This window comes from Scyliorhinus canicula, chromosome 7, assembly GCF_902713615.1.
Source record: "Scyliorhinus canicula chromosome 7, sScyCan1.1, whole genome shotgun sequence".
Lineage (NCBI taxonomy): Eukaryota > Metazoa > Chordata > Chondrichthyes > Carcharhiniformes > Scyliorhinidae > Scyliorhinus > Scyliorhinus canicula.
Window position 1 is genome coordinate 169,515,903 of NC_052152.1, and position 9,018 is coordinate 169,524,920.

Below are 9,018 nucleotides of genomic sequence, written 5' to 3' on the forward strand. Positions count from 1 at the left end.
CACGTCGGCGAAAATCACAGTTGATTTAAAACGGCGTCAACCATTGATGATGGTTGACGCCGTTCAGTGTCGGGGGGGGTTGCGGCATGGGGGGGGGGGTGGGTTGCGGCATGGGGGGGGGGTGGGTTGCGGCATGGGGGGGTGGGTTGCGGCATGGGGGGGTGGGTTGCGGCATGGGGGGGGGTGGGTTGCGGCCATTGGGGGGGGGTGGGTTGCGGCCATTGGGGGGGGGGTGGGTTGCGGCCATCGGGGGGGTTGCGGCCATCGGGGGGTTGCGGCCATCGGGGGGGTGGGTTGCGGCCATCGGGGGTTGCGGCCATCGGGGGGGTGGGTTGCGGCCATCGGGGGGGTTGCGGCAATCGGGGGGTTGCGGCCATCGGGGGGTTGCGGCCATCGGGGGGTTGCGGCCATCGGGGGGGTGGGTTGCGGCCATCGGGGGGTTGCGGCCATCGGGGGGTGGGTTGCGGCCATCGGGGGAGTGGGTTGCGGCCATCGGGGGGGTGGGTTGCGGCATGGGGGGGGTGGGTTGCGGCCATCGGGGGGGTGGGTTGCGGCATCGGGGGGGTGGGTTGCGGCCATCGGGGGGTTGCGGCCATCGGGGGGGTGGGTTGCGGCCATCGGAGGGGTGGGTTGCGGCCATCGGGGGGTTGCGGCCATCGGGGGGTTGCGGCCATCGGGGGGGTGGGTTGCGGCCATCGGTGGGTTGCGGCCATCGGGGGGGGTGGGTTGCGGCATCGGGGGGGTTTGGGGGCAGCGGCAGGCAGAGAGGGGGGGGCGACGGATGCCCGGGGCCAACGCACCGTCGCCCCCCCCCCCCCTCTGTACGCCGCTGCCCCCTACCCTAACCACCCCCCCCCCCCCAAACTGCCGGAACACACACCCCCCCCCAAGCTGCCGGAACACACACCCCCCCCCCAAACTGCCGGAACACACACCCCCCCCCCCCCAAACTGCCGGAACACACACACCCCCCCCCAAACTGCCGGAACACACACCCCCCCACCCCCAAACTGCCGGAACACACACCCCCCCCCCAAACTGCCGGAACACACACCCCCCCCCCCCCAAACTGCCGGAACACACACACACACACCCCCCCCACCCCCCACCCACCCCACCCACCCCCCACCCACCCCACCCACCCCCCACCCACCCCACCCACCCCACCCACCCCACCCACCCAAACTGCCGGGTCTGTCTCTCTCCTCCTCCTCCTCCTCCAAAATACGCCGGGTCTCACCACTTCCGCAGCTGGAGAAACTGACGCGTATCGCGTCAGTCAGCTGCTAGCCCCTCCGGGAACGGAGAATAGCGGCCTTAAAGAAGGCCCCGACGCCGGAGTGATTAACACCGATTTTTTTCGCAGGCAACCCGCGTTACGAAGGGCTACGGAGAATCCCGCCCAATGTCACAATGACTTGCCAAAAAAAAAGAGAAAAGCAGCAGTTTGCAGACTGCCATGTCCCCTACAAATTCCATGTTATTTAACTGGTTAGAGAAAATAGCTGTTTTTGGGAAAGCAGAAAATCTCCCTGTCTCCCAGCTTCATTACCACTGATTCTTCGGACTACCAGGAAAGGCACAGTGGTAGCCCCCAGCAGAATATAGAACAAAGCATAGCATCTTAGCATCTTCCTTCCCTACTTTGCAGGTAATTGTCAGAAGATTGCTGGGCTCATAAAAAGTCTCCATGTCTTTTTTTTACATCTTCCCTTTTTTATGCTGCACCATGTTTGCCCCCACTCCTCTTAGAAGTAGAAATCACACTGTGAGACCACCGTTCATGGGGAATGTGTCTCAACCCATCAAAGCTGTTAATCTCAACATGGGAATATGAAAACTGCTTTTAGCAGTTCAGGATAAGAATATCAGTGCCCCAACTCCTAACTGTTCTGCATGGGTTATGTGAGAAGATAGGGGGCGGGATTCTCCGAGCCTCCACGCCGAAATCGTCATTGGCGCGGGGGCGGTGAATGGGCTTCAAACCCAAAATCCAGTCCAATGCCGCTCCTGCAATTCTCAGAATTGCGAGAGCGTTGTCGGACCGGATTTCGGGTTTGAGGTCTACTGGATTTTGGGTTTGAGGTCTACGTGGCACGGGTCGGGGGCCATTGACAGAGGCCCCTCCGACTTAACCTGGCCGAGTTCCGAACAGCGTGGTTCTAACCACGGTTTGCCTGTCAGGAACGGCCAATGGCGGCTGCAGAGTCAGTCCGCGGCCACCCTGGTGTGGGGCGGGGGATCCTTCACCAGGAAGGGCCTCACAGATGGGCAGACTATCGATCAGGGACCTATCTTTGTGGTATCAGTCCGCGGTTTGGGTCTGCCATGTCGCGCAGGGCGGCCGACGCAGGCCTCCACCGTGCGCATGCGTAGACCCCTGACCGGACGTGCAGGCCCGTATCGGCAGCCGGAGCTGCGAGGACTAATCCGGGGCCCCTTCAGGTAGGAGAATCTTCAGGAAAGTCCAGAGTGATTCGCCAGCGTTTTGACGCTGAAGTGGAGACATAGCCCCATTATTGGAGAATTCCACCCAGGGTTGGGCTCAGTTGCAAGAGCCCATGTTCAAAAGACTTGTCAACATTCACCATGTAAGTGCACACGTGATGAAAATCGACTTGGAAGAAGCACTATCAGCTGAACATAGTCCTTACCTCCTGTCATGATATGACCAGAACAACTATTTCAATGGTTCTTCCTCTTAGGATCTCCCGTACAGTACAAAATTCCATCCCTGCCTCCTCCTATTCCATTCAATGAATGTAGTAGAGTTGCCCCTTTAAGGGCGAGAGCTCCGCTGACCATGTGACCGGCTCAATGCCAATTACGAGAAAGCATGCGAACCCCGGCCAATGGGGAGTTTTCACCAGGCCCTGGGAGGAGGATTAGGGCAGTGTGGACCAGGGAGCTGAAGAGTAAAGACATATTGTATAATGTTCTATGCCTGTTATCTAACTGCCTTTGTTTTTCATCAATAAATGCCTTTATTTACTACCACAAGCCTCGAGTGGACGTCTCAAGCCACCACATTAGAGACTAAATAAAAGTTTTCAATCGCAGCCGACATTCAGTCCAGGAAGTGTGGACCACTACCTCTACAGCCGCAGTCTATGCTTTACGGCCTGTGTTTGCAATTCACTGGCTTCCCAATGCAATCACTTTCGACAATGGCATCCCTTCACCAGTGATGATTTCTGGCATTTTGTGAGAGCAAATAACATCTGACACATAAGAATAGCCCCCTAGCACCCAGCGCCAAATGGTCTGGCTGTGCTGGCTATTCTAACACCAAGATAAAGCAGTCAGAGAAACCACGTCACCAGAGGTTGGCTAACTTTTTGCTGTTGCACAACTCAACCCCTCATTCAACCACAGTGGTCACACCGGCTGAGTTGTTCATGGGCCGTCAGTTGAGAGCTCGATGGGACCTTATATTTCCAAATATAGGAGAGGGAGGAGGCACGGCAGGATTGCCAGAAGAGTCAGCGGTCAGAGCAGAGAGGACAGGTTGTTCTGATTGAGAGACCAGATTTTGGTCCGTAATTGTGCAACAGGTTCGCCATGGTTAGAAGGACAGGTTGTGGCCTGCTTGGGATCGGTGTCTTATTGTGGTTGATGTTAATGGGAAGTCCACTAAGAAGCATGTCGATCAGCGGAGGAGTTGATGGGTGATGACTCCCTGTTCCACGAGCACTGTGAATACTTCTGTAACTTGTTCCAGCAAAGGGGAGCAAGGGGTTCCCTCTTCTGTTCAACCAACTGTGTCTGTCAAGGGTGGTGGGGCAAGTTTGCCCATTGTGGAAGTGTTCTGCCTGAGGTGGCATCAATTGTGGACCACCCAATCGCTCAAAAGAGAGCCAACCCCTTGGCTGGGCTTTGGAGGCCTGGGAGGCTCTGGAGAGCTCCGGACCGATTGACTTTCTGATGGACTCTCTTTCTTCAGTTGTCCCTGTTAATAATAGTGACTTTTGTACATAGTTATGGGGAAGTTTATTAAGGGACTTAAGGAGCAGAGTAATGAGGTAGCGTGGCCCCTATAAGGGGGTGAGCTCCATTGACCATGTGACCAGCTTGGGGCCAATTGCACAGGAGTGCACAAAAAGAGGCCAATGAGGAGTTTGCGTGGGACCCTAGGAACAGAGCCCAGGCAGGGTGGACCAGAGAACTGGAGAGTAAAGACCTGTGTAGAGTCTTCAGTGCCTACTATCTATCTGCCTTTGCCTTTCATCAATAAGCCCCTTTTGTTTACTCCTAGAAGTCCCCAATATACGTTGCGAGCCACCACAATACACTGCCGCTCAATAACAAAAGTGATATGGATGGAGTTCGTGTCCACTTGTATGCAATGATACCCTACATTATACAGTCAGTATTCCATGACTTCTTATTTTTTGTTCCATCTTTCTTTCAGGCAGTTCACTACTCTCCCTCCCTCACTTGGTTTCTATTCCTTTCTGACATTTACCCCTCGATTTGCATCAAAAGAACAGATCATTTGTCCTTTTATCACATTCCTGTTTATGTGCAATTTGGCTGCTGTATTTCTCTCATTACAATAATGACTGCATGTCAAATCTACTTAATTTGCTATGAAGTCCTGAAGCCATGAAAGGTGATATTATAAATGCAAGTTTGTTTTTTATATTCAAGTTTCCAACTACTTTTAATTCTGTAATTGCCATCAGCTAGAGAAAACCTCGCTGAGTTGGACTCACATCTCAGTTACATCAACTAAAGGACTAACTATACCCTATAGCTCAATTTTATTATTCATTAGACGCTGCTATGATTGTGCTTAAAAAATCTTCTTTGAGGGAGAATAGAGTGCTCCATCAACAAAATTAATTTGATATGTTTCAGAACACTCTGTCCAAACCTCATCTAATTGAGTCAATAAGCTTTTTTTTCACTATCTTCCATAATGAAATCTTTATAAAACAATACAGATTGCAGTGCATATTGGTAGAATAAATCCCACTGATCACCATTTCGCTTTTCATCCACTGCCTAATTTTAAGATGTGTAATTTATAAGCAGTGGCTGAGAAATTCATTAAGGCCCCAAACCAGGCACACATATGGCAATGCCTGATTAGCCCACCTCTCTCGTTTCCAATTCAGGCAGCACACAAACGATATGCTACCAGCTCACTAGTGCAAAGCGCATTGTAGAGTGGCTGCACCTCTGAGCTGGGGAATCAAAATTGTAAGAGAATTATAAGTACAAGCTCTCTCGCTTGCACTACTTAAAAGGCAGTCTGTGCCTAGTAAAGGGAACGGTGGTGGGGGGGGGGGGGTATTTTGATTAGAGCAGGCCCTGATGTAATTCTAGAAGCAAATTTGAAACCGAGAAAGACACAATGTGGCACATCACAGGGAGCAAGCTCCAAGGTTCTCAAGTGCAGCAGGAGGTCTTGCGATAGGAGATGACAGGTGTAGAAAGGTAGGAGACCAGGAGGCTCTCCAGAGACACTGCAATGGTACTGGGAGCAGACGGCAATCATTAACTCAAGGATCTAGATGTAGTGTCAATTACCTCATCGAAGTGTTAAGTGAATAAATCTTCCAATGTCACGTTCCTCCAACTGTGCCATTAGCTTCTCAATGCATCCCCATTACTCAGCTTCCAACAATCTCTATCACATTCACAGCTTCATTGCACCTTCACAAGTGTATCATTGCTGCAAGTCTCACACCTACAGCATGTGCACGTTGCCAACTGTTCAACCAGGACAGATATATAACCTAAAGTGATTGCGCCACACTCACTGACACGCTTCCTTCTCTCTTGTAGAACAACGTGGGGCACAACCATAGGCAGCAGCTTCTAAACAGCAGCGGATAGGCCTGGTCACATCTCCTCATCCTGAATAAGGAGACTGCGCTTGCCAGCATTGGAGTAGCTGTGGGCAGCAGCAGGGCTGAAAGTGTCAAAGGTGACAGTATGTTTGTCTTGTTCTTTCAGAAAGCTTCTCAGTTTCCCCTCATCCCACAACCTCTTCTGATTAACAAGCTGCAGATGATTTAAGCTTGCACGCTCTTACTTCTGCCACCCACTCCTTGTGCCGTTCTCATTTCACACTCCCAACAAGAGCAAATGGAGCGGGCAGTGGTGAACGAGAAAGGGGTGAAAGAGAGGAATAGATTGAAAATGTAGAAACATCATCACTTATGCAGGCATACCTTAAATTCTGACACAGTGGCCATATTATAGGATGGCACAGAGGAAGGATCTGCATGGAATGAGATTCCAGGCGCAACCAGACTGCAAGTGTGGGACGTGGAAAGGGAAGCACAGGTGCTAGCTCAATGGAAAGTAAGGTCGCACATGAGTTCTGCTGCCAAGAACTCAGGTAGCGACCTTAATAGGACAGCGTACTAAAAAGGGTTGACAGGCATGCACACAGAAATGCTTGGTGCATCAGCAGACTTGCCAGCAAGTCTGCAGTCACTGTCAAAGGGTATGGAGCAGACCAGCAACTTGGTAAAGGGCTTTGCATAGAGCTTGGAGTTCATTTGTTCCAGAGGAAGTTTGGGGAACAATTGAATTACCTTATGTGGGTCCAGCCATGATGCAGCATCCAATGGTGAATGCCTTGCTTACATTGCAGTACACCAATGTAGGTTTTTGGCTATTTGCAACCTGGCGGGTTCATACAGATCTGTTTTTCTGTAAGGAGGAGCCACCCAATATTTGATGCTGCAGTGAAAGCTCAGACTGAAGTCCTGCAATCAGAGGTGGTGCCACACAAGCCCAGACTTTTGCTATTATGGCTGCAAGTACCAGTACTCTAGCAATCAGACCTCTAATTACTAGAAATTCTGAGGCATCATTCTGGGGCAGTGCAGTAGCTCCTTGAAACACGCAGCCCAGGATGACAATATTTATCCTCCTATCATTGCCATTCTGCTGGTTCATCTGCAGTTACTTATTATCTCGTCAGTCCAGACAGCTGCTGTACATTCTAAAGCGGTGCAGTAAAAACTTAAAGCCATACCACCCCAGAACTGTTTCACCTCACCCCCTTGCATGCTTTGAAGCTCTGGCCCTCCCCTCTCAGTGCACTCAGTTACCTGGGTGATCTCAATCGCCCAATCTAGGGTAATCTTCATTTCAGCCAGAAGCTTCTTTTGCTTATATTGTTCATATAAGAAGCTGTTCCTATGTTTGTACCATTTATTAAACGGTCACGCAGCATGTCACACAGTGCTGCACCAAACTCACAATGCTCATCCATTTGCCTGAATGGGCAACATCGGAGATAGTCTCTCCTCGGTCCCTTACAGCTGAACTTGTATCGCTGTGGTATGATCGAGGGTCTGGGGTTGAAATGCTCCCTGACCAGCTTCAACAACTGGTCAAATGACTTTATGTCAGGAGCCTCCGGGGACATCACATTTCTTATAAGGTTGTAGGTTGTTGGCCCACAAACTGTTAGTAGGACAACGTTCTGTTTAATAGAGCCGCTCAATATACTGGCTCCAGTCTTCAGCCCCCTGACCAAATGGGTCCACCTTCCCAATCATTGGCATTTTTCACTCACTGTTCTCTGGCAGCATCAACGTTTTCTGACTGTGTTCATCCTGGAGGCTTTACTTCCCCCTTGAATTTGACGGCTGCGGCTTCCAATCTACCCACAATATACTCATTGCCAATGTGGTACTTTGAGACCATACCAGGTAGACAGTAGTAATGAAAAACAAAGCAACTAACAAAGGTAACAAATGTAGAAGCACAGAGTCTCTAATACACATGTTAACACTCTGGCTCCTGGGTTCACTCTGACAAGAACTCCGCTCCCCGGTACCTGGTTGGGGTTTGTGCATTCTCGTAGGATAGGCCCCAAATCAGTCACATGGATCATGAGTGCACATCCCTAAAAGGGCCATGCTACCACAGAATGCTTGTTTCCTGGTGACTTTTATTTCAGCAAAGTGTCCAGACACTATAATGGGCAGTACAGGGAAAGTAAGGTGTGGTACTGTTGTTAAATGGAGAACTAAAGTTGTGTTTACAGGTAGCACAGTTGGATGAACATGGACAGCCTGGCCGGAAGGAGGATTTCTTGATTGGCTTGCTTTCTTCCTCCTTCACAGCTGCCCACACATACTTGTGTTGCGCACTGGAGTCATGCACCTGTGGATCTTTGAGCCTTTGTCACTCAGTAGCCACCTGTTAGTTTCATATGGTGACTTAAATTCCGATGGTACTGTGGATTGGTTCAAAATGGAGGCATCGTGACTGTTGTCAGGATACTGGGCATTGACCAGCATGATGCACTGATGGTCAATTACCAGCTGACCGTTGAGGGAGTGAATGTTGTGGCGTATCTCAGAATTTATCTGCTGCACTCACAAAGTGATGTGTACACAATCAATAGCACCCTGCACCATGAAGAAGCCTGCCATCCTAGCGCAACCACATGCTCACTCAGACATGAATAAATGTAATATATTCTGCTAACATCAGTGACCTTCCTGATAAAACAGGGTGGTGAACTGCGGGATGTTGGAACTGTTGTTTGCTCACGCCTGGAAGAAGCCCAACATGAAGAAGCGGTTCTTGCTCTGCTCTGAGGCTGCAGGGCTGCCGAGAACTAATGGGGAATTTCTGTGATCACCTCATTAGTGAAACAGCCCCACACACTGTTCCTCACTGAGGTTGAGATAGCAGAATTGCTTCCTGAAGGACCAGGGAAGGAGCAGGCATGGTGGCACAGTGGCAAGCATTGCCGTCTCACAGCACCAGGGACCCAGGTTCAATTCCGGCCTCAGGTGACTGTCTATGTGGAGTTTGCATTTTCTCCCCGTGTCCGCGTAGGTTTCCTCCGGGTGCTCCGGTTTCCTTCCACAGTCCAAAGATAAGCAGGTTAGGTGGATTGGCCATGATAAATTTGTTTCAGCTACATTTGTATCCTGCAGTTCTGTTAGAGACTTTGATTCACCAAATTCCACTTTTGAGTGTCGTTTACTATCATTGCACTCTAGTACCATCTCTTCAACTTAATACTTCCCAGAA